We start from the raw sequence: 23,908 nt of genomic DNA, 5'->3' as shown, positions 1-23,908 counted from the left end.
TCAGAGACAGATGGAAGGAGAAGGAAAGGCTTGGTAGTCGCTCGGTGTTAAGCCAAATAATCGGCGCGTCGAATAAATAAATATGCCGGTACCGATAATCGGCCCGTTCGATAAAACCAGCTCGGTAGCCTAGATGGTAGGGCGCCCGCTCCGAGACTGGGAGGTCGCTAGTTCAAACCTCGGCCGAGTCATACCTAAGACTTACAACATTGGTACTCATTGCCTCCCTGCTTGGCGCTCGGCATTAAGGGTTGGAATTGGGGGGTCTGGTCACCTAATGACTCCCAAATGGGTCTAAAATGGCAGCGCCCCGTTTGGCTGCGGCTGCATCGGCTCGCGACAGTTAAACTGTACGGGTCAGGTGTATCGACATTTTGTTCTGTGTGCATGGTTACAAAGAATGACAATAAAAGTAAATTCTATTCTATTCTATTCTAAAATGTCTACCTCTACTCCCTACCCCATTTCCCCTGAAAGAGTTAAAGTATTTCAATCTATATATGTGTTTAAAAAAAACAAATAATACTTTTGCTCCTCTAACACTGATTTTATGTTTTGTGTTAGCATGGCGCTTCTGAGTTTGCATGGCAGGTATTTGACAGGGATAAAAAGCAACTTTTCTTTTTAAAAATTGAATTAGTTTGTGTTGGAAAGATGTCCTTTTGGATGGATACTCCAATTTTTATTTTTACACCAGAGTGAAATAAGACTGCGGTCACAGAGAGCATAAAATCTGCACCTAGGGCTGCTTTTATCTCCAAGAGGTGGGCTTTAAAGGCCCTAAAATGGATCCAATTACGAAGAGGGCTTTTTTTTCGGAACCGTGTGTAATTGTGTAACCCTCATTTTCCTTGCACGGGGGCTTCTATGGAGGCCTCTCATCCCCTCTAAGCCTCCTCTCTTTCAGTCACAACGCTGAAATGAGATTTCGTCTTAGCAACGGAATTGCTGAAAGTATTGCAATGGACACCAAGAGAACAAAATCACCTCCTTACAGAAAAATCCCTCTGAAAAAGAGGCTTGCACTCCCATATCAATGCTGGCCTCTGAGCTGACGCGATAAAGTGAAAAGGTCTGTGTGATGTTTACCCACGGCCGCCTCTTGCACTTGTGGACAGTGACAAGTGTGCATTTGATTTCCTTTTAGCTGGACACAAAGATATTACTCACAATTGTATGCTAATGTTTTAAAATCCATAGATATCATTAGATTTGCTGTTGGTGGTAATACAATGAGGTTTCTTGAAAATGCTGAACTGGGACTAAAGTAATCCCTGGCTATTTAAACTGATCTTGTACCTCAGAGTAAACCACACAAACAACTTTCTATATTTGTACATGCTCAATCTAAAGACAATTTTTAACTTAGGTCCAATATACGAATGCAAATTAGTGCTACAGTGGACTACTAGCACTATGTATAGCCATGCGTCAAAACAATGTCCGGCAAGGCAGGCAAAATGCTGCTAGGCTAGTGTTGCAATGAAAGTGTGAAATACTGTAGGTCATGGGTGTCAAAGTCAAACGGATGGAAGGTCAAAATAAAAACAAAAGAAGGTGCAGCCTGCGGATCGTGCTGATGAGAACCAAAATTAACCTACTTAAAAGCAGAAAAATATTCCAATCTGATCGGATACATAAAGCGAATATTTTCTAATGGCTCTTTCAGTAATCTATAATTTTCAACAGGCACAAAAGACACGTTTCTATGATAAAAAAAAATCCCTATTAAACGAAATGAGTCGTTTTTATTCAGGAAACATCAGTACCCTATGTTTCAAAATTTTGCAAAAGTGGCCTAAAATCACCTTCAAGAAAAAAAATCATAGCAAACGTCTATCATTCACTAAACTACAGTAAAATAAAGTGGAATGAGCAATATTGCACCGCAAAAAACAAATACACAACAATTCCTGGTGTATATCAATAATACTGATGGATCACAATTATCTCAGGGGCCTGATGTGGCCCATGGGCCTTGACTTTGATTTAGGAGCTGTAGGTGTTATGAGGTATTTAAAAACAAGATGCTATCTTTTGAATGCAATTCATTTTAGGTCGACCACAGTCTGTGCCACTTGTGGGTTGGTTCTGGGATGCTTGTCAAGTCAAGTCATTTTCATTTGTATAGCCTTTAATCACAAAGAGTCTCAAAGGGCTTCACAGGATTACGCAGACTATTTTTTCAGACTATTATTACAACATCCCCTGATCTGGAACCAACATGAGGGCAAGGAAAAACTAAAAAAACCTCAACATGAGGAAAATGAAGAAACCTTGAGAAGGTACCGCACATGAGGTATCCCCCTTCCAGGATTACCAGACAGCAGAGGATGTTGCAATCGCAAATAATACAGAGATATTGTCCACGAAAAGTTTAGGTTATTCATATGCTATAGAGTAGAAGTGAGTTTTAAGCTTAGGTTTAAACATTTCCACTGAGGTTGCAGATCGGATCTCAGGGGGAAGGGCAGTCCACAGCACCGGTGCCCGGATGGAGAACGCTCTCAAACCAGCGGAACACTTCTTGTGACACGCAGGCCTTTAATTGAATAGATCTACTTTACATATTTATCTGTGAAGTCTTGGGATCTTGAATAGAGAAGCATGCATTATTTTAAGTTCACTTCCACCAACCACTAGGCTGCACGATTAACAGAAATCTAAAAGATATTGCAATGTGACGTATTGCGATGGTGTAATAGCATGACACTGCATTACATCAATTTAATCGGTCTCAGAGAAAAGTCAGAAGAGCGCAAAGAAATGGTGGTCACCAGCGGGCACTCCTTCAATTGTTCTCGTATCCTGTAATTGACTGAAGCGACGTAGGGAGAGAAAGCAATAGCGAGGGTACAGGTCTGGCCTTGTGCTATATCTAGGGTAAAAACGCCAGATACATTACCCATGAAACAGAAGCCCGTGAGCTACAACTCTTGGAAAACTGCTTGATTCGTGACCCTTGAATTTTAATCATTGCAGAAACCGGTGTTAGCTTGCAGCTAGCCAGCTGCTCTCTAAATCGCTTTCCTACTCTGAAAGGAGAAACCCTATAATTTCTTCATACTTTGGTCTTTATTGTCAATATACAATTCATTCAACTGCAATTTTATTTTTATTTTGGTAGTGTTACTCTGTCTTTAATGACGTCAACGCGAGGTAAGTTTTTGTCACTATGATTAGGTTGTCACATAAAAGAAAATGCACTTTTCTTTTAAAATCGAAACGTGCATAAAAATTGCAATACAAGTCTAAAGAAAATCTCAATTAGTTTTTTTTCCAAAATCATACAGCCTTACCAACCATCATGTTTTATTTACAACTAGTAAAAATCTAGCAACATCCGCTGCGAAGGCATAGTTCATCATTGTTTTATTTTGTAATTGTAGCTTGCAGATCAGGTTTACAGGCCTGTTATTGTGTCCTGTCGGTTCTCGACAACACTCGGCATGTTGTTCCGTCTAATCTTATATATATAATCTAAAGTCAATGATCACATTTTTGGCTTTAGATGAAAAGATCAATACAGTATATGTTTGAGCGTAACTAGCACTGCATAGATGATTCAATTCAATTGCTCTGATTTTGTTGACTTGTTCCTATTACTTTAAAGGCGCGGAAACCGAATTGTCACTATGTTTCTTGTTTTAAATTGGAGAATGTTAAAGCAGCTGTTAATAAATTTTAAGATTTCTCAAAAGTGTCAGCTCTTCCAACTAACCCACCCAACCCCTCACAGAACAACCAGTGTAAATCACACGTTGCATTAATATGCTGTAGGTGTGATTCATGTGAGGTCTAAATTGTACGTGGCTTAATCCTAAAACGTGACTTTACCATGATTGGGATGTTTCAGGGGACCTTGAAGAACAAGCGTGGAATTAATCTTCTGTTGCCACATTTCTTCTCTTTTTACCCTGGTTGGCTCGGGGCCATTTTCCAACACTTTAATGATACTCTGTTTGTACATAAGAGGTTGGTCCCCAGCTGTTTTAACTGGCATGCTTCATATACAAATCTCCCAAAACAGAAAGTGAACAATTTAATTGGAATAGCCTAGCTTTGCCTGGTCTGCGCATGCTCTGTCTCGAGACAAATATGTACGTAATGATCTCGGAACGTTTAAATTATACAGCAGCAAAACTGTTCGGCTGGATTTATTGAAAACATGTCTGCCATATTCTGTCTGATACTAACACCGCTCCCATCGCCATTACAATTAGGCCACATTGCTGGGCACCAATCACAGTAGACTTTTACTCGTGGCGAGCACTGTCATCCATTGCAATGAGATCAAGCTTGAATAAAATATATGTTGGCTTCATGGCAAGTCTAGTTGTGTTTGAGAAGTCCTAATGAATTCGGCTGCTACCCGTGCATGAGCAGATAGAGTATATGCATACAAATATATGTATATAAATATATCTGGCAGTCAGGCTAGGCTCCAGGATTGCGGCTATATGCATAATCGGGCTTCAAGCAGCTTTGTAACCTGCATATATCACAGGATTACAACCAAGCTATAAGTTCACATCAAGTCTATTCATCAGGTGCTGTGATGCGTGGTGTGATTTTCAGTGTCAGCACAACGTGTACGAAACAGTAAATCAGATAGGCAAGGTGTCTGTGTGATTGCATGCGTGTGCGCCTGTGTGTGTGAGAAGAATAGTTATGCTGGGAAGCACCCGCCAACATTAAGTAGCAGAGGAATATTATTACAATTGATTAAATGCTTTTCTTTCCGCCTTTGCGGCATGTGTTTGGACTGTTTGTTGAGACTTGTTGGAACATGAAAACAAATTACATCACTCAGACTGATCACAAATATCTTCAAATCTTGTGTTAAGACTCCTGTTTGTGTTAGATTGTGAGTAGTAACATAACTGGAACTTAAGGTATCTTAAGGGGTATTCTAAATAATGCAGCATATCGTAAATCAAGGTTTTATCAAACAGCTTCTCTGTAAAGCAAGAAAGAAGACAATTCTGTATCGTATGAAAACGTATACAGGGATCAGAATTTTCCGCGGATCCGCGGATTTCCGCTGTTTTTGAACCCCAAAGGCATTCCGACTTTTTCACTTTTTCTCTTGCGTAGCAAACAAATTCAAAATCCGACTGTCTCACTCTTTCCTTTATTGCTCTGGCGCACCCCGGCGGCCGTTAGAAAAATTGGCCGCATTGTCGCACAAGCTGCAGGGACTGAACTGCATTTGAACTTATCTTGCAGTATTTACAAAAAAATCAGTTATGTGGGCAAATTATTTTAATCTTCTAAAAATGTTACTTAAATGATAAATATAAGCATGGTTTTGGACAAGTAAATTGCCTAAAACCCAGGTTTTTTTTGGGGGGGGGGCGGGGGGGACCTCCGCCCTGGTTTATTCCTGGACGCTGGCTATTTCAGCTGAAAATGAAAATCTCCATTCTGATCCCTGCGTATAACACAGTATAGCAAAACATACAGTTTTGTAACCCCATACCTCAAATTAGTGTAATACATACATGTTTAACAACAACATCTTACATTCCTTAACAACACAATTTAACAATTCAATGTAACACCACACAGCCTTACAATGCACAGTGCAACAGTATAATGTAAAATAGGCTATGGTGGATATTTTAAAGTAGCAAAACATGAGGCAACAATTTAGCATTGCAGGGTAAGGCTTCTACAATATAACACTAACATAAAACATTTCAAATGATCAATGATGCAAATATAAACACTTTGTCATACTGTTATTCATTCATTTTTTCTGATGAGAATTGTGGTGTTGCTGGAGCCCATCTATGCTGACTTTGGGCAGTGGGCAAGGACCACACTGGACTCGTTGCCAGCTAGTCATAAAGCTACCTCTAAAGTATACAGTGTTACTGTTACTTGTTATTCGAGTTTAGTTATGTTTGCACAATTTCCCGCAACCATTATTTACCTCTTGCATCAAAACTGCACATTCTGTTGTGTCTTTGTTTTTTCCCCTTGAAAACCAGATAGGCAAAGTGTCTGTACCTCTAAAATAGTAATCTTTACCTGACATAAAGGAGAATATTTTACTTACACCGTTTTGTATATACAGAGACCCCTCGGTACTTAGCGCTTCAGTTATCGCTGGTTCACTTCTTTGCGTGAAAAAATAGTAATTAAAAAACACAATGCTCCCTGCACCATTGAGCAACAACAACATATGCTTCCCACACCGACACAGCACCGCTCTCGCGAAATCATTGTGTCTACTTGCCGGCTTGACTGTGCGGTTAAGTGGGGGCGTGGTGTCAGCCACGATTCATGCCGAATGGCCAGCACCCCTTGACTTGAGATCTCCGATGCCAATACATAACATCTTTCATACTGTATTGTAACCGGACACCTGCTCTGCGTTCCTATGCATTTCACTGTGAAAAATTTGTGTACCGAGCCTTCATCGCCCCGCCAAAGAATTGCATCTCTCTTTAGCTCACTTTCTCAGTAGGCTATCTACAAACAATTACCGTAAATTCCAGACTATAAGCCGCTACTTTTTTCCCAAACTTTCAACCCTGCGTCTTATTCAGTGATGTTGCCAATTTATGTAATTTTCCTAACGGCCGCCAGCGGGGCTCGAGTACAAAAGGTAAGATTTAGACTGCAACTTCTTAGCTTGTGCACAAATTAAATTAGCCATAGACATATAGACATATCCTCATGCAAATTGCAATAAAAAAGGCACATGACGCAACTTTCAAGTTAAACGCAATCGAGCAGTCCGATATAGAAGGAAACAGAGCTACCGCACGTAAACTTTACTTAGCGAGCGTGATGCTAGCGTTTTTTTGGTTAAGGGAGCGTGGGACGACGTCTATGTGACAAAGTCACTTTCCCATACTGAAGGAAGATGACTTTGATGACGTCGGTTATAAGGAGGTAGATGAGGACGGTTTACCGTGCTTAGCACAAGTACGGTATGTTTTCCTAACAGAGCTGTTTACTGTGTTGAGAGCGTGTTGCTAGTAGCGTTTTGCTACCCTTCACAGGCAAGGTTTGGGATGAAAGTTATAATATTATTATTAAATTTTTGAAAACTCTCTGTGTACCGTCTTTCTTTGTAAATATGTGTAACCATGTATAATATGTATTTGCAACTGTATATTTTTGTAATGTATTTATTTTAGAAACTTATTCTGATATGTTTTGTACGAGCAAATGAGAAAGAAGGGGCGGGGCAAACGCGGGCTGACGGGAAGTGGAGTAAAGATGAGACGTGTTTGTGGACGCCAACAATAGTGGATATATATTTTTCCCACCCTTACCTTTGGAAATATACACTTTTTTCCTTTGATTACCTTTAACGGGCACCTGGACCCTGCAGGTCTGCATTAGATCTTAAGTACCGGTATCATTTTCCGTTCAATTTGCTGGCTGTGCTTTTTTAACTTTATCGGATATTGGTTAAATTTGTGTTTGAATTGCGTTTTTTCAATGTGGGTGCATGCGGCTAATATACAGGTGCGGCTTGTGCATGTACAAAATCGGTTTTCCTCCCGAAATGTGGTGGGTGCGGCTTATAATCAGGTGCGCTCTATAGTCCGGAATTTACGGTAATTTACAATATGTATGTTTGTGTGTGTGTGTGTGTGCATATATATATATATATATATATATATATGTATAATGTCTCATTCAACAAGTTTGTTCTAATAAAGTTCACCCCCCAAAAAGAAAAGTGATCTCTGTACTATTCAATCATTATGAAAAAAAAATATAGGAAAAATGAGCTGGTTATTTTGAAATAAGTTCTGAATATGGGATGGGAAACAGTTTTATGTTACCGTTGAGTAGCATTAAAGCCTCTTATTTAAATGCCACTGCATCTGCACACCAATTATGTCAACTTTTGCCGTAAAATAGCTTTGCGCCAAGGAGCTTTGCTGAATGATCGTGCCAATTAAATTATTTTGCATCTCAATAGAGTGTCCAAAAGTACATTAACAGATGGAGGCCCGCAGTGAGGCTGATAATATTCTCATACTGCAGGGTTCACTGGCTTCATCTAACATTTACTCATGCACCATTGAGTGAAATTAGCCTGCACTACATGGTCGAGCCAGAGCAGGCAGGAGGTACTCTCCAATAAGTCAGTAGGAGGTATTGTATTACATGCTCACAATGATGAGCGGTGCAGACAGAAAATTAAAAGATGGCCAGGAGAATTCTTTGGGAATCTGACATATAAGATGGCAAGCCCCCCAAAAAGTTAAATCCCTGATATTGTGATTCAGAGATGCAATGGCAATGGCACTTCACCTCCTAGATTTCTGGCCCGACGCCTATTTGATTTGTGCTTCGGTACTTTCCGGTGCACCAGTCAGGACTGCGCCAAAAGACTGTGATCCATGCTGAAGCTTAATTAAATCTTTAATTATTCAATTGACCCGGCAGCTGGTGATCACTGGAAATGAAGCATGATAAAGTTTATGTATATGTATTTTTTCTAAACCGGTTATCGTAAATTATATGAGCAATGTCAACTCAAATGAACATTAGCGGGGCTTGTGCTTGATGCTAATTAGAACAGCAACCAAGTGCATCTCTTATTAAAAGTCACTGTTTCGTATTTGTATTGTGTAAACTGCATGTACCTCTGTAAATGACTGTGGAGGCCAAAATATTATTAACTGAATACTAATCCTGGCTTGGATACGGAATCCCTTTAAATAAACACAAATTTAAGGTGGCTTGTATTGTGCAACAATTCGAATAAAGAGTTAGAAATTTCCTCACAGTGTCATTGAAGCTATTTTGATTTCATAGTAGTTGCATGAAAAATACAGTACTAAAAACTGGACTTAGAGTTACCACTAGCTAGAGGTCTAAAAGAAATTCAGCCCGATTGATCCAGGACCGCAGGTCTTAAAGCCTGATCGAGCCCCAACAATTAACTTTGATTTGCAAACCCGGAATGTTCATGTTTTTTTTTAGTTAAACTATACTGTATCATTTGTATTTCTGTGTCTGTAGAGGTAACATTAACCGACAGTTTGATATCATTGAAGGATTATTTAAAGAATTGAAGGGAATTCACTCGTCATGTTGACTGTTTTAACATTCTGAAGTTGACCACAGTAGAGCGAGAGGGAGAGAAAAAGAACAATGTCAGGTGGATATTGAAGATAAAGGCAGCAAGAGAGAAGCCCCTTCCCTAGATGACCAGTTTCAGCTAATCATAACACTGTCGGCGGAAGCTGTTGGTTATCGATTGGCAGAGGTTGGCGAAGCTGCGTTCAAGGTAACCTGGGTGACAACATTTTTACCCTTTCATTGTGTTTTTGGTCCCTGTCTGGTGACTCTTTCTAGTTGTCATATTTGTTGGAGGCCTAAGAACTATATATTCCAATATGAATCTTTTCAATCAATTCTTGGGTATTACCCTCCTAGGAAAGCTATCAACCTTGTCAAATATATTTTTTTATTTCTTAATTCCTCCGAGGATTTGAACATTTAAGACCTGTTTCAGCTTAGTTTAGTTTACCAGCCCTCACAGGCTTTATCACAGTGTAAACAAACCTAAAACAATGCCCTCCTGGAATTTTTGAAGCCACAGTTTTACAAGCATCAATGGGATTTGAGACATTGATTATTGCAATCATTGCGGCAATGTTCTGCTGATGAAAGGAATGGTATCACTGGGACCTGAGCACTGATGAAGGCCAGATGTCTCCTTCGAACGTGGGCCAATAAGTGCCATATTTACTTGTATCATTTGCTGTAATTAACTTCCCACTAACATGGTAATGATGCAGCCCCCGTGAAAAGTTACAACTCATCAACAGATTGGTTTACACTTTGTAAAGCAATTAAAAAATAGTCATCCCCTCTTTTTCGTTTCCACATTATAGATTTGCACGTGCAACTAGATATAACAATTCCCTTGGAACTTAATTATATCAGGCTACTGAGTAATTCTGTAAATGACCTATGACACTTTTGGGGGAGCTGTTTTTTCACGATTTTACGGCAGTAGCTCAGGAGGTAGAACAGTCGGCTGGGCACCAAGAGGTCGCAGGTTTGATTCCCGGCTCGTCCGAGTTTGATGTCAAAGTGTCCTTGGGCAAGACACTGAAACTCTAAGGCCCCGATTGGCAGGTAGGCGCTTCGCATGGCTACTTCGGACTATTAGGGTGTGAGTGTGTGTGTGTGAATGAGTAAAGTGTAAAGCGCTTTGGAAGTCTTCAGTAACTGATTAAAAGCGCTGTACAAAGGCAGTCATTTACCATTTTTTTACGCTAAACTCGCCGGGGATACTAAAAAATATCCTGCTCTCGTTATTTTAACTCTCCAATATAATGTTTCAAGTTTAAACACTTGGAAAATGCATTATACTTTTCCATAGTTTAATGGACAAGTCATGTCATGGTTATTTGGGCGGCAGTAGCTCAGGAGGTAGAGGGATCGTTTTAGGATTATGGGATCCCAGTTCGAATCCCGGCTTGTCCGTGTTACATGCCGAAGTGTCCTTGGGTAAGACACTGAAACCCCAATACCCCCAATAAGCAGGTTAGTTACATGGCTGCACAGATCACGGCCGCTATTGGGAAATGTGAAGCACAATGTAAAGCGCTTTGGGAAGTCATTGACTTGAAAAGCGCTATATAAATGCAAATCATTTCAAATGAAGATCATTTGTATAGCCCTTAATCACAAAGTCTCAAAGGGCTGCACAGACCACAGATAATTTCAAACCACAGACTATTATGTCACCATCCCCTGATCTAAAACCCACATAAGGGCAAGGAAAAACTCAAAAACCTCAGCATGAGGAAAATTAAGAAACCTTGAGAAGGGACCGAACATGAGGAATCCCTCTTCCAGGATGACCAGGCTGCAATGGATGTTGCAAGAACAAATTTTACACAGTTATTGTCAACATAAAATATAGGTTATTCATATGCTATAGAATAGAAGTGTGTTTTAAACTTAAATTTAAACATTTCCACTTAGGTTGCAGATCAAATCTCAGAGGGAAAAGCATTCCACAGCGCTGGGGCCTGAATGAAGAGCGCTCGCAAACCTGCGTATCTCTTCTTGGCTCTTGGGATCACTAGTAGACCATCATTTTCAGAGCAAAGGCTCCGGACCGGAACATAGGGGGAAATCAAATATGAAAGATGTGAGGGAGCAAGTCCATGCATGATTTTGTATACTACCAACAGAACCTTAAAATCACATCTTAAGCTAATAGAGATGCAATGCAGGTTAGCTAAAATCGGGGTAATGTAAAACTTATTTGTCTTGGTTAAAAGTGATAAGTAGTTACTACACAAATTGACATTAAAGAGGACGGCATGACAAGAGCCTCAAACGCCTTACAATTATTCGAGGTACGGGGAGTAAGTTTCAGTATTTTTTCAGAAATACGCGCAACACCGCCACCCTTCTTCAAAGAGCATGCTACATTCCTGTTTAATAGTCTGGTTTGCTATAATATGTGGTCCGTGCAGCCCTTTGATAATCTTTGTGATTAAGGGCTATACAAATAACCATGACCTGACTCGACTTTTTAGTTTTGCTCATTTCATAACATAGCTAAGGCAGGGTCAGGCAACAGTGTGTACCATTTTAAAAAAAAGTTTTAAATACCCAGAAGTGTAAATGGTTATTTCTCAAACGTGCAGAATAAAGTTTGAGGTTTGTTGCTTGTCAATGAACGATTGACATGTCTAACATTTGCGATGCCCATCATGCCTCTGTTAACTAGCCCTTTGCATTCATCTCAACAAGATGCACAATTGCATGAGTATGAATGCTATTATGCAATAATTTACACTTGTGCTCTGAAACCTGACTCATTGCCTTGGGAAAGGCACATTATTGCATTAATATTTAAAGTCTTGCGCTTTCTTCCAGCTCCTATATTTAAAGAGCCTGCAGGACTTTGATGTTAACTGTTTCTATAAAATGCTCAAACCTGCTGTCTTTGTTAAATGTCTCCAATTGCAGCTATTAATATTTACCCATCTTCCAGTCACAAAAGGTCACCAACCTGTGAGAACAGATGGAAGCAAGTCAAAATGGAAACGGGTAAAATTGCCTGATAAAATATATTAACGTAAGCTACAGCTCACAGTCTTTAATGTCATTTTAATACCATAACATTTTTTTATATGTTGCACAGAAAATAATGTCATTTAGCTATTCAAAAAGTTATCCCTGAAGTCAGTTTCACATAGCAACAGGACAATTTGTGGTTGCAATGTCGGCCAGTTTTTTTGTTGTATATTGACCATACACAATCCTGCCGACACATTATCACACAGTCCATCTGTTAAAGGTGCTGTCTGAAATTCGAAAATTAGTTACTCTCTGCCGCTATCGCCTGGCTTAAAGTCATGATCGCTGCCGAAGTCCGATCATTCATGAGTATGTGCATATTTAACTCAAGCTCGTATAAACGTACTTTTTTTATCTTTTGGGGTTAGGGTGTTTGGACTGATTTCTAAACAGGTCTTTTCTTACATTTCACAATGTTTTTGCTACGCTAACAAAAATGACGGCCATTAAGTCACTGTACAAGACACGTCCCCTATACCTCTCTTTCCTTCTACCTGATGTGTTGCGTGTCTCGGTACAGCATTGGTAAAAGTAAGAATAAAGCAAATAGGCGCAGCGGGGAAAGAAAATGTAAAAGCTCTTTGAACCCAGGTCGGCATTGTTAACACATACTTGATAGAGGAAATATTCTACTTTGATCTTTTTAAAGGGATTACCTAAAGCTTTTTTTTTTTTTTTTCAATTAGGCACATAACGTGTAGTGTTCCTCTCCACAATCATGCAGATATGTTCCAAAATATTCCACGTGCCATGGATCTCCTGAAATTAATTTTCAAAATAGAAATATGTATTCCCCAGAGCTGTAACGTCACTGGATGACACCAAGAAGCAAAAAAAAAAAAATGCCGCGTCCCGTTGAACAACAGACGGCGAATGTAGTTATCAGCATATGCATAGCGCTCATTTCAGCTTGGAGTAATTGGAACCTTGCTTACCTTGTCGCCGGGGGACTATTTTGTCTGTGTTGATCATCAAAGGGTAAGTTTACCTGTCGTCTTGTACAACACGTGTTCCTTTTTTGACTTTGCCTCATTTTAGGTATTTGATTGTGACTTATCCTCTCCTGTTTTATCTGCTTGTCTTGCAATTTATATAATATCCAGATAGTTCTCGGTGAGCATGCGGGTTCCCCAATGCTTTCAATTTAGTTTGGTCTACGTTATCCTTGTTAACAGTTGGCTAGCTGGCCAGCCTGCTATACTCATTGTTTTTTCCCATGGTTAAGTTTGTGTTTGTAGCTGTGAAAGGGTGTTGTTTTTTTTTTTTGTTGCCCCTCGGTTATCCTGGCTGCTTACTGCATTTTTTTGATCAGCCAGCCTCACGTTTTCTCCGGCAAGCAGTCCTGGTTTGTCCTCCATGGCAGCCAGCTATCCTAACGTGTCCTGGCTGGTTCGGTCTCTGTTAGCTCTGTGTGTGTTATTTTTGCTAGTTTGCCCCATTTTGGATGATCACCATTTGTTCTACCATTGCTGCATCGATCTGCGACACAAGGTCTAGGCATTCTCCACAAAAACTTCCAAAACTTTGCTTAAAACACTCAAAACATTATCGACTACTTTACGCTTTGGGAAGTCTTCATTGACTTGAAAAGCGCAATATAAATACAGAACATTTACATGTAAACCAATAGGGTGTCTGGCTTGCTAGGGTGGTCGCGTGCTTAACATGCTGTCAGAGCTCAGGAAGTCAAAGACGTGACAGACTGTATACAAAATGTATTATCTCAGAAAATAATTTGAGTATACCAATGGCATATATTATGCAAAAAACATGTACTATTTTCTCACATTTGATATGTTTTAGAATATGGGAATCCCTTTACGCCTCAAAGGACACACTACAACTCAAATTATTTCAATGTATACAAGGTGCAGGCTGTTATTTCGACTCAAACATAAAAACAATTATTATTTTATGTTTAACGTGATGTTTTTGCTTTTCATATTGTATTTAAGTTGTTTTTCAAATAATGGTTTCATGTTGTTGTGTTGTGCTGCTATCGTAACTTGAAGGCTCCAAACTTGGTCTTTGACTGAAAGCAAACCCAAGTGGCACAAGCTGGCACAGGAACCGAAGTGGAGAGCCAAGAGCAACACTTGGGGGCACCGCACAACAGAAACACTGACGAACATTAATAACACCCCTTCTACTGGAGAGCTGAACGTCACACACATTCTGGCAAGAAAAAACACTGCTGCTTGATGAGCCGGCAAAAAGGAGGAAGAGAAAAGCGGCAGGAAGATCACGAGCAAGGATATCAGGTACTGGCATACACATTAGCCCCTTTCCCACTACATGGTTCCAACCCTCCCTGCCTCGCCTTACCCCGGTTATTAAATACTTTTCAGAGTCTTCTATTTTAATTTCAGTCGTACCGCATGGTACTGTGTCTTACTTACATACTCCCCCTTGTGGTCAAATTCGCGATCTACACTACATAAAATTGGCTTATTTTACACCCAAACTTGTGACCAAAAATATTTTTAGGTGTTACACGTATGGCGTACACAAATTAAAATAACCAAAAATCGTTTAAAATAGAGGGGGACCGTTTTTGTAGAGATTTAATGCAATTACTGATGTTTCTTGGGCCGTAAAGTCACGTTTCATTAGGATAATGTTATGTAACTTTCGATGTTAAGAATGTATGTGGTTGTTAGGATTCTGTATTAACTGTATTAACTTATTTTCTAAGCGAGATGTTTTGGACTATTCTTATTGTTCTAAAAATGTTGTGTTTTGGTTCGAAAACAGTTCGGGCAGTAAGAATTTTATTTGCAGAAGTATTTTTACTTTATTTTTGTTTTGTTAAGTGTTTTTGCATTGTGCTGTTTACTTTATTTACACTTGAATTAATCTGCATACCTTTGTGCAGTTGTCATGTCGACTTGTTAGTTTTAAATACAATATCCTGGTTGTGTTTGTTTTTTATTTCAGAAGGGAATACTTTATATTAGAGGAGAACACTTGCTTTTCTATTTATTATTCTTTATACTGTATATTTTTCCAACTGGAGTGCAACCATGATTTTGTTTTAGCACTCCAATGATAATAAAGGTGATTCTGAAGGGCACCCACCTACCTGATGATCCTGATAATTTATTGCTACATAATCAATATTTTGTTTTGTAAGTTGAAAGACACGTTATCGTCATGGTTTTGTATGTTGGGAGCTTAAGCGTTTTAATTATCAGAACCTTTAAAAAAACAGTTTGAAAACAACAAATGGAAGCACTTATTTGTAAAAAGATTTATAATCAGTTATCCAATCGGAAGGCGCGGGTTGGGTATCAGGGCACAGCTGAAGTTTATTCCTTGAGAGGAGGGAGGTTTGTGGGGAACGATGAAGCAAGAGAATCAAAAGACTTAATAATTGTCTGGTAAATGAAAAAACATGCCGATACCGATATCTGTCAAATTCCCAAATATTTTTGCTGATAATTGTCCCTCCTTAAAATTGGTCGACCTCTAATTCTTATGTCCAAAGTATCACACGGTTAAACACTAGAGGTATTGGAATTTTGGTCGTGATTAATTGATTGCGAGGATCTCGTCATCATTGGAGTGCAAGTTGATAAAGCGGCTGACTTCAAATTGGGCATCACTACATGGCTGCAACCATGTGTGTGCTATCTGAAGGAGAGCAGAAAGATATCAGCAATGGAGCAACACACATTTTATGGCACACATCCTAAACAAAAGTAAAAGAATACATTTAACTTATTGTAGGAATTCCTAAAATACTTTTCTTACATTTGTTATACTTAGTTTTTAAAGCATTCTTAATCTTTTGAAACTATGAATATCCAATAATTTTCAGTGGGATTGAGTTTGCCTCTTACATTTCTTTTCATACAACTGTCATCCACAAATATTTCACATTTCCTATTTGGTGCATGGGAAAAGCATTTTTCTAATTTGAATTTCCACTTCAAACTAATTTGTTAACAATCGGGGCTATCAAAATAGCTGGTCTGCGCATGCCTTTGCTTAAAACTTCAGGAATGAATATTTAACCTAATTGACTAAACTGATAACTGAGCCAGTCAGTGTCACTGTCGACTTTAAGCATTATTCTGCCTCGTTCGATAAAAATATGCACCACCACAATGTGTTTGACGAGGCAATTCACTCACATTTTAAAGTCCTCACTTTGTAACCAGGGAGAGCAACAACCAGGAAGGTGAGGAAAGTGAGTGTCACACATTCAAACTTGGCATTTGGGAATTGCCTTACACACGAGTGGTGTCCCGCCTCTGTTATGGCTCTCAAACTACTTCGGAAACCATAAAACCGCCGGGGTTGACTTCATCCCCCTATTGGCTTTTATAGGCAGTGTAAAAGTGCCTTTAGTGCCATTCTAGTTGAAACTACTGTAGTTCATTTGGAGGTTGGACTTTTTCAGCCTAAATTTTGGCTCCAAGGGTCATTTATCATGGTGTTCCCATTTCAAAGGTGTTCATCCATCTTTTGCTCAGCAAGGTAGAGGAACCAACCGTCATTTTATTTCATTCTTAAATCTTGCTGAAGGTAGCTTGAATTTAACACTCCTTCCTAACATGTTGGCACTTGCTCTTTTTTAACAGAATCATAATATATCAAATTTTAATATATATATATATATATATAGCGGGTGTAATTATAACTTTTGAAATATGTTTGTATTGTTTGTGTATAAGTGTCCTGCAATGACGAGCCCAACAGTACCACCTGCTGGTATGGGGTAAGGTTTAGTTTAGCCTCCTATTTTATGACCCGAAGGCGAATATTGTTAGCAGTCTCCAGCGCGCTGCTAACGGTAAGCCACGATCTTTTGGTGCTCCGCAAAAAGTTTATTACCAACAATCCACAACTGACAAATCTTGCAACATACACAGCAATGTAGTCGATGAAGTCAAGGTGTTTGGATTTGTTTTCGTTTAGTTTCTGTCGCCATTTATGTGAGTTTTGCCGTACATTGCGCTGTACTGAAAGGCTAATTTCCCTCATAGATGTTGAGGACTAGCAGAGGTGCTAACCACATGGTGTGTGTATGTTGTGTCGCTCATTGCAGTCTCCAGCGCGCTGCTAACGTAACTGAAATAAAAGCCTCATCATCAAGTTCAGCCTGAATGTGGATCCTTGGTGGGACGGGTACACCGCAGTTTCATATACCGTAAATTCCGGACTATAGAGCGCACCTGATTATAAGCTGCACCCACCAAATTTTTCAAAGATAACCGCTTTTGTACTTACACAAGCCGCACCTGTATATAAGCCGCATGCGCCCACGTTAAAGCATGTAACACAATCACCAAATTAACCCAAACACGACTTTGTGTCCCGCGATTGTACCTGAATATAAAGTACACAGTCCAAAAACCACAGCCGGCAAAAGTAAAATTTGCGTGCAGTAGCTCTGTTTCTCTTTTTAACGGACTGCTCGATTGCTTTTAGCTTGAAAGCTGCGTCATGTGCCTTTCTTTTTGCATTATGCGTGACCAGCTCAGTAGCCTAGATGGTAGTGTGCCCACTTTGAGACTGGGAGGTCGCTGGTTCGCGCCTCGGCCGAGTCATACCTAATTGGTATAATGGCGGCGCCCTCTGTTGGCTGCGGCTGCATCGGCTCGCTACAACGGGTCAGGTGTATCGACATTTCGTTCTGTGTACATTGTTACAAAGAATGACAATACAAAGGAAATTATTATTATTATTATTATTATGAGGGTGTGTTGTTGCAGTCTTCCTCGGCGCATGTATTCCACCGATCTAAATCTTACCTTTTGTACTCGAGTGCCGCTGGCGGCCGTTAGAAAGATTACATAAATTGGCCGCATCACTGAATAAGCAGCAGGGTTGAACGCTTGGGAAAAAATTAGCTGCTAATAGTCCTGAATTTACGGTGTGTATATATATATATATATATATATATATAAATAAAATTGTCACAAGCAGTGCATCCCAAGCCTTTTTGTTTGAGATGAAAGCCAAGCTATACAGTAAATAAGAATCCAGCCCCTAGCTGAACTTTTCTGCTTGAGCTTGAAATGAAAGGTCGCAGGTCTGCCGCTCGCTTTGAAGGCTTTTCAGTCTGGTGAAGTGGTGGGAGAGTCAGGTGGCTGTAGGGAAAGCACTTCGTCCATCCAGGGTTCATAATACATTTCTTATCAAGCATGATAAAATGACAAATTCCGAACAGAAACGGACATATATCAAGATAGATGAGATTCTAAAGTCATGTTTGATTCTGGATTGCCTGTTGAACAGGATTGTGTGTTTAATTAAACAAGTTATGATTTTTTTTTCATTTTGACAGTATTCAAATATATCTTCATAACTGGGTTAAGGTCTTCTTGACGTCAAGATGACTTGTGAAACACATGAATACGGCTTTGTCCTGTTATAATGAATTGACGTTAATTTAGATAATATATTGAAGCCCAAATATATTTTCTGCAATTTATATGAAAATGGTACAGCAGACCTTACTATAAACTTGACATAGGTCAGCATGTCTCAAAGTAATGCTTTTCCTTTTTCTCCAAAAGAACTTGGCAAATGAATTGTAAAGAAGAAAACATCAGATCTCTTAGTAATTACTAGCAAATGCTTATATCAAAACTTAAGTAAAAGAAAGAAGCAAAGAGGCTTTTCAACTTCAGGAAAACATCATTCTGATGTCTCTTAACATAAAGACTGCATTAGAAGTATTTCCCTATGGACTTTAAGTTCATGCTAAATAAGATTCATTATATGCCCGCCCCCAACAGGCTTGAGAACATCCTACATAAAGGCAAATACTGTGTGGCCTGGAGCAGTAGGAGGATGCAATTAAGGCAATCAAATTGCTTTGTATGAGATGAAGACATTCATTAGCAAATAATTGTCACAATATTGTCAAATTTAGTTTGCATGTTATCGCGACCTATCAATGCTGACTCCGGCTACTGTGCTACTCATCTGAATCATTCCATTCTAGGGCACAGATAGGCAAACAACCATGATAGCAGTAGTAGATTTTGGTTAAAGGGATTACAAAAGACCATTTCTTTTTCAATTAGGCACAGAACGTGTAGTGTCCCTCCCCACTATCATGCGGATATGTTTCATAATGTTCCACACGCAATGGATCTTTGAAATTCTCACAATTTGTCCTCATTTCCCCTAGAGCTGTGAAGTCATCGGATGACAGAAGAACTCAAAACAATGGCTGGTTCTGTTAAAAAGCAGACAGTAATCAGTAGATTAATAGCGCTCATTTTTGCTTGGAGTAAATTAGAACTTTGCTCCCCGTGTCGCTGTGGTACTTCTGACTTTTTGTCAGGTCTACATGTATTGATCATAAAAAGCTGCAACGGGTAAGTTTACTTGCTGTCGTGTACAGCGTGCATTCATTTTTTGCCTTTGCCTTATTTTAGGTATGTGATCGTGACTTTTCCTTTGCGTATTTCGCCGCATGTCCTACAATTAATATAATGTCGTCCAGATAGCTCCCCCATTAGCGTACGGACTCCTGGAGGTTTCCAGGCTAGCCCCTTTAGCAGTCGGGTAACTGGCTAGCCTGACATGCTAATTGTATTTTCCCCGGCTGTGTCCGAGGTTGTTGCCGTAATAATTTTGTTGTTGTTGGCTCAAGGTTATCGTGGCTGCTTACTGTATGTTCTCGGTCAGCCTGCCACCCTTTTTTTCCGCTGATTGGTCCGGAGTCCCCCTCTGTAGTATCCGGCTAGGCCACGTGATCATTTGGTATATTTACGACTGGGTTTGTGTTTGTTGCTGTAATCGTTTTTTGTTTGTTTTTGTTGTTGGCTCCTGGTTATCCTGGCTGCCTACTGCATGTTTTTGGCTAGCCAGCCTCACGTTTTTTGCAGCCGACTAGACTGCCATGTCTCGCCGTGTCCTGCCTGGTTTGGCCCCTGCTACCTCTCTGTGTGTTATTTTTGGGATTAGGAATTTATTGCCATTCTGATTAAGATAAACAGGGATGTGTTTGTTTGTATTATTGTTTATGGTAAAATAATACGAGATGGGCTTCTGTCAGTGCGTAACGTATTTCCTCGAGGGCAGTATGACTTCATCTCACAAAGGGCCGGCATAATCACAGCACAAGAGTAGTATTTATCACTAGGAATAACTGTGCACCCCTCTCCTGACACTGGAGCAGACTTTATCCCTCCAAGCCATCTGCACAAGAGAGAGAACCATGCACTGAGTGACCATAAAAATCCAACATTCACCCGAGCATGTAATATAAGGCTCCCAACCATGGAAGGGATTATGTATTCTGGACGGCACTTGCACGCAGAGTTCTACGTGGAGATTTAGCGCCGATCTTCAAGAGGAACCTGAGCAAATAATACACACACTCCATCAAGCCATTATCCTTGGACCACACAGGGAGGTGTAGCTCCACATTTCATATTAAAGGGAAAATCAATAGTTCCCCTGAAGGAGGGTTACAGCCTCTAATAGTACTGTACCTCCACTTTACATCACATCTTGTCGTTTTTTGCGTCACCTGCGGGCTTTTTGTTTTGTTATTAGTTTTGCATTTACAAAACACCCATGCATGGTGGTCAGGCTGTCAGCAAATCAGTCTCGCACTTCGGGGTTTGGGGATTGAAATCAGGGCTCCAGCTGTATCGTCTGTCAGAGTCGATTGGAAGAATGTGTTTCCCTTTATAATTAAAAAACCCTCGTAATTAATATTCACATGTGTAAATGTGTTTATGTATATATATTTTGCTGGGATGAATACCCTCTATTATTATGGTGCATCCTAGCGCTTCCCCAAAGCGAGTTGAGACTCTCATAGGGAGGATTTTGAGATAATGTATCAACTTTATTCCCACACCAATAGATATAAAATATAATCGGTCTGCTTCAGTTGTATTCACTGTTGAGGGCCTGAAAATCTCAGGATTTTGCTTATTTAATGCTAACTCCTTAACGTTTCTGTACAATTTGCCCAAGATCCCAATTTAAGACGTACCCAAAGTAAATTGAACTAATCTTGAACTATTTGGTTAATATAGACAGTTTTGGTCTCTTTTTAAAGACTCTGAAGTTCAGCCCCAAATTGAAACAAAACTGAAAGTATTACTAACTTTGAGAGTAATCTGAGTTAAAACACACGTATTTTTTATATTTCGTCTGATTTATTTTTTGCATTTAAATGCTTGCAGGTGAGTGTAGCAGGGGCGTCTTACCTAGAAAACAAGTGAGTCATTAGCTTTAAGCCTTCCTGGTACCTTTTCATATTTGATCACAATTTGAGAAAATCTAAACATTGTATTTTACACATTTTTCTAAGAGTAGGTTTAGGCATTTCCAAAAGTGGCCATTTGTAGACGACCACTTTAATACACTAAAACGTTAGCCGATATGATTTTTTCTTTGGCCAATTTTTTAGCCATTGCAAAAGATTTGTAAATGCTTGACTTCTCTTTCCAGAATTCAAATCAATGATTGTCCACACTTGGGTGTAATAATGGTGCTTAAAAATTGATCATTGGTGGCCTTGTCTACGTTATTTTCGGCTCTGAATACACACCCAGAAAAATGGCATCAAATTATTTTGGAAGATTCATTGGCCAACCAATGTGTCAATCATTATTCGATTTGCTTACCATTGGCTGAAGTTATTTGGACCTATTGGAGGGGATGTAGGCTAATGTGGGCTGTGGACCGTTAAGAAAATGCTTGCTATTGGCCGAGAAAGGTGTCAATCAAATGAGGAGAGCGCACTACCATTTTGGGAATAATTTTACAAGTCTGTTTTTTTTCAAAGGGAAGTTTTGGAGCGAAACAGACTAATTTCAAGCAGCAACGTCCAACGAAGCAGAAATGTTTTGGGCAGATTTATATTCATCTGTCTGCATTATCGTGTTTTGGAGTAAATATTTGACACTATTGGATTCTATGGATTGTCCTTGATGTAATGAAGCCATTTCAAAGAACTTGAAGATAGCCAGGAAGCGTAATGGCGAGTTTCGCTGGCTTTATCGTTTTCGGGTATCTTGTTTCAGACTGATTGTGATATTTCTCTGATAAATATATTTTGAAAGAGTTTAAGCTTTCCATTGATTTACTTGTTCACGAGTGAGGGTAAGATGGAACGGGAGATCGACAGACGGATCGGTGCAGTGTCTGCCGCCGTTCAGACCCTGTACCGGTCCGTCGTGGTGAAGAGAGAGCTGAGCCAAAGATCTACCGGTCGATCTACGTTCCTACCCTCACCTGTGGTCCTGAACTTTGGGTTATGACCGAAAAGAATAGAATCCTGGATGCAAGTGGCCGAAATGAGTTTCCTTTGCAGGGTGTCTGGGTTTTCCCTTAGAGATGAGGTGAGAAGCTCAGTCATCTGGGAGGGACTCTGTGTAGAGCCACTGCTCCTCTGAATTGAGAGGAGCCAGTTGAGGTCGCTCAGGCATCTGATAAGGACGCCTCCTGGACGCCTCCCTCGGGAGGTGTTCCGGGCAAGTCCCACCGGCAGGAGGCCCCGGGTTCGACCCAGGACACGCTGGAGAGACTATGTCTCTAGGCTGGCCTGGGAACGCCTCAGGACCCTGAGGAGGTGGCTATGGATAGGGACTTTTGGGCTTCCCTTTTAAGGCTGCTACCCCCGTGACTCGACCCTGGATAAGCGATGATGGATGGGTGGATGATATGCAGCATGACGTATTTCAGTGAGTGTTTATCAATAGTCCAGCAACCAGCCGTCGGGACGTTCAAGGCTTAAGCAAGTTTTATACACAATAAATATTTTTTTAACAACTAATTATCTATTATTCACGAGTCCCAGGGTAGACAAAAAAATAGCACCAACACATACATTTAACTTAATGCAGCAGTAAACCAAATACATTTTATTGTCACAATGGCAAATCAGAACGCCTCTGTTATCATCCCAAACCAAATTTACATTGGGTGTCCCCTTTAACAGGGAAATATTGTGTGTCAAAAACACTTAAAAATGTAAGATGTGCTCCTTGCAGATGTGTAAAGTGCTAAGTATTCTACATGTCTACAGGCTATGAATTACTTCAATCTATTACAGCCGTCAATCTGATTCTGACTACTCACGTCTGTTTGACAGTACACCAGTTAAATTCTAGGTGTGCAAACTGCAAACTACTCCGTCTCCCATTAAAAAAATTGTGATTAGAATATTTCAAGGATAGAAAATAAGGCTACTTAGAGATTGTGTGTTGCCCCTACCAACTGTTTGCTAGGAGCAATCTGTTCCAACAACTTGTAGAAGATTTCAGCATCCCACTCACTCAGAAAGAAGCATATTGAAAAACGCCAAGAACAGCATTTCATTTTTATCGTCGCTATTTAAAGCTGTCCAACCAAGTCCACAACCTCATGCGTGACTGGAGAGTTACTGTGTAGGTCAACAAGCCTACAGGAATGGGATAGAATAACCAGTCTGCGTGGTGCAAAAGCCCGGCAAAGCATTTGGGAAAAGATATGGTCTGGTCTTTGGATGATTTCCTGGATGCCTCAAGTCCCTAACCTAAGACATACTTTGGGGTTTGAGGAGATCTGGCGATAAGGGTTTAAAAGAACATCTTGATTAAAAAGAATAACGGTTTATATCAATTAATTGTATTGGAGGTTTGTTTCTTGTGTGCATTTTGGTTAAGCATTTTCACAATATGCAATGTTCCACATTGTCTCGTAATGATTTAAAAAAAACATGAAACTCGCAGCAAGCTGACTCCCATGACACTCTCAATGAGCCGTTTAGTGATCCATAGGCTCTGCCTGTATAGGGACTTCAAGATCTTGTTAGCAGGCTGTTGCCTCTTTAGCATGCGAGGGCGTCGACAAG

General features: G+C 39.9%; 1 long non-coding RNA gene across 2 annotated transcripts in view; it reads left to right on the top strand.

Moving 5' to 3' along the window:
• LOC148366697 (uncharacterized) overlaps positions 1–23,908 on the top strand; it is an 87,537-nt gene that overhangs the window by 6,349 nt on the left and 57,280 nt on the right. The window contains exon 3 of one of the 2 annotated variants that reach the window (XR_015850234.1): positions 14,103–14,351. This is a non-coding gene — a long non-coding RNA (uncharacterized LOC148366697). Of the gene's footprint in view, positions 1–14,102; positions 15,172–23,908 lie in introns of those variants that run through there. The other variant, XR_015850233.1, reaches the window with a different exon arrangement.

This window comes from Urocampus carinirostris, chromosome 4 (genome assembly GCF_059441175.1).
Source record: "Urocampus carinirostris isolate Australia breed hairy pipefish chromosome 4, RoL_Ucar_1.0, whole genome shotgun sequence".
NCBI lineage: Eukaryota > Metazoa > Chordata > Actinopteri > Syngnathiformes > Syngnathidae > Urocampus > Urocampus carinirostris.
The sequence above is the reverse complement of the archived record's forward strand: the minus strand, read 5'-3'. Positions and strand labels throughout refer to the sequence as shown.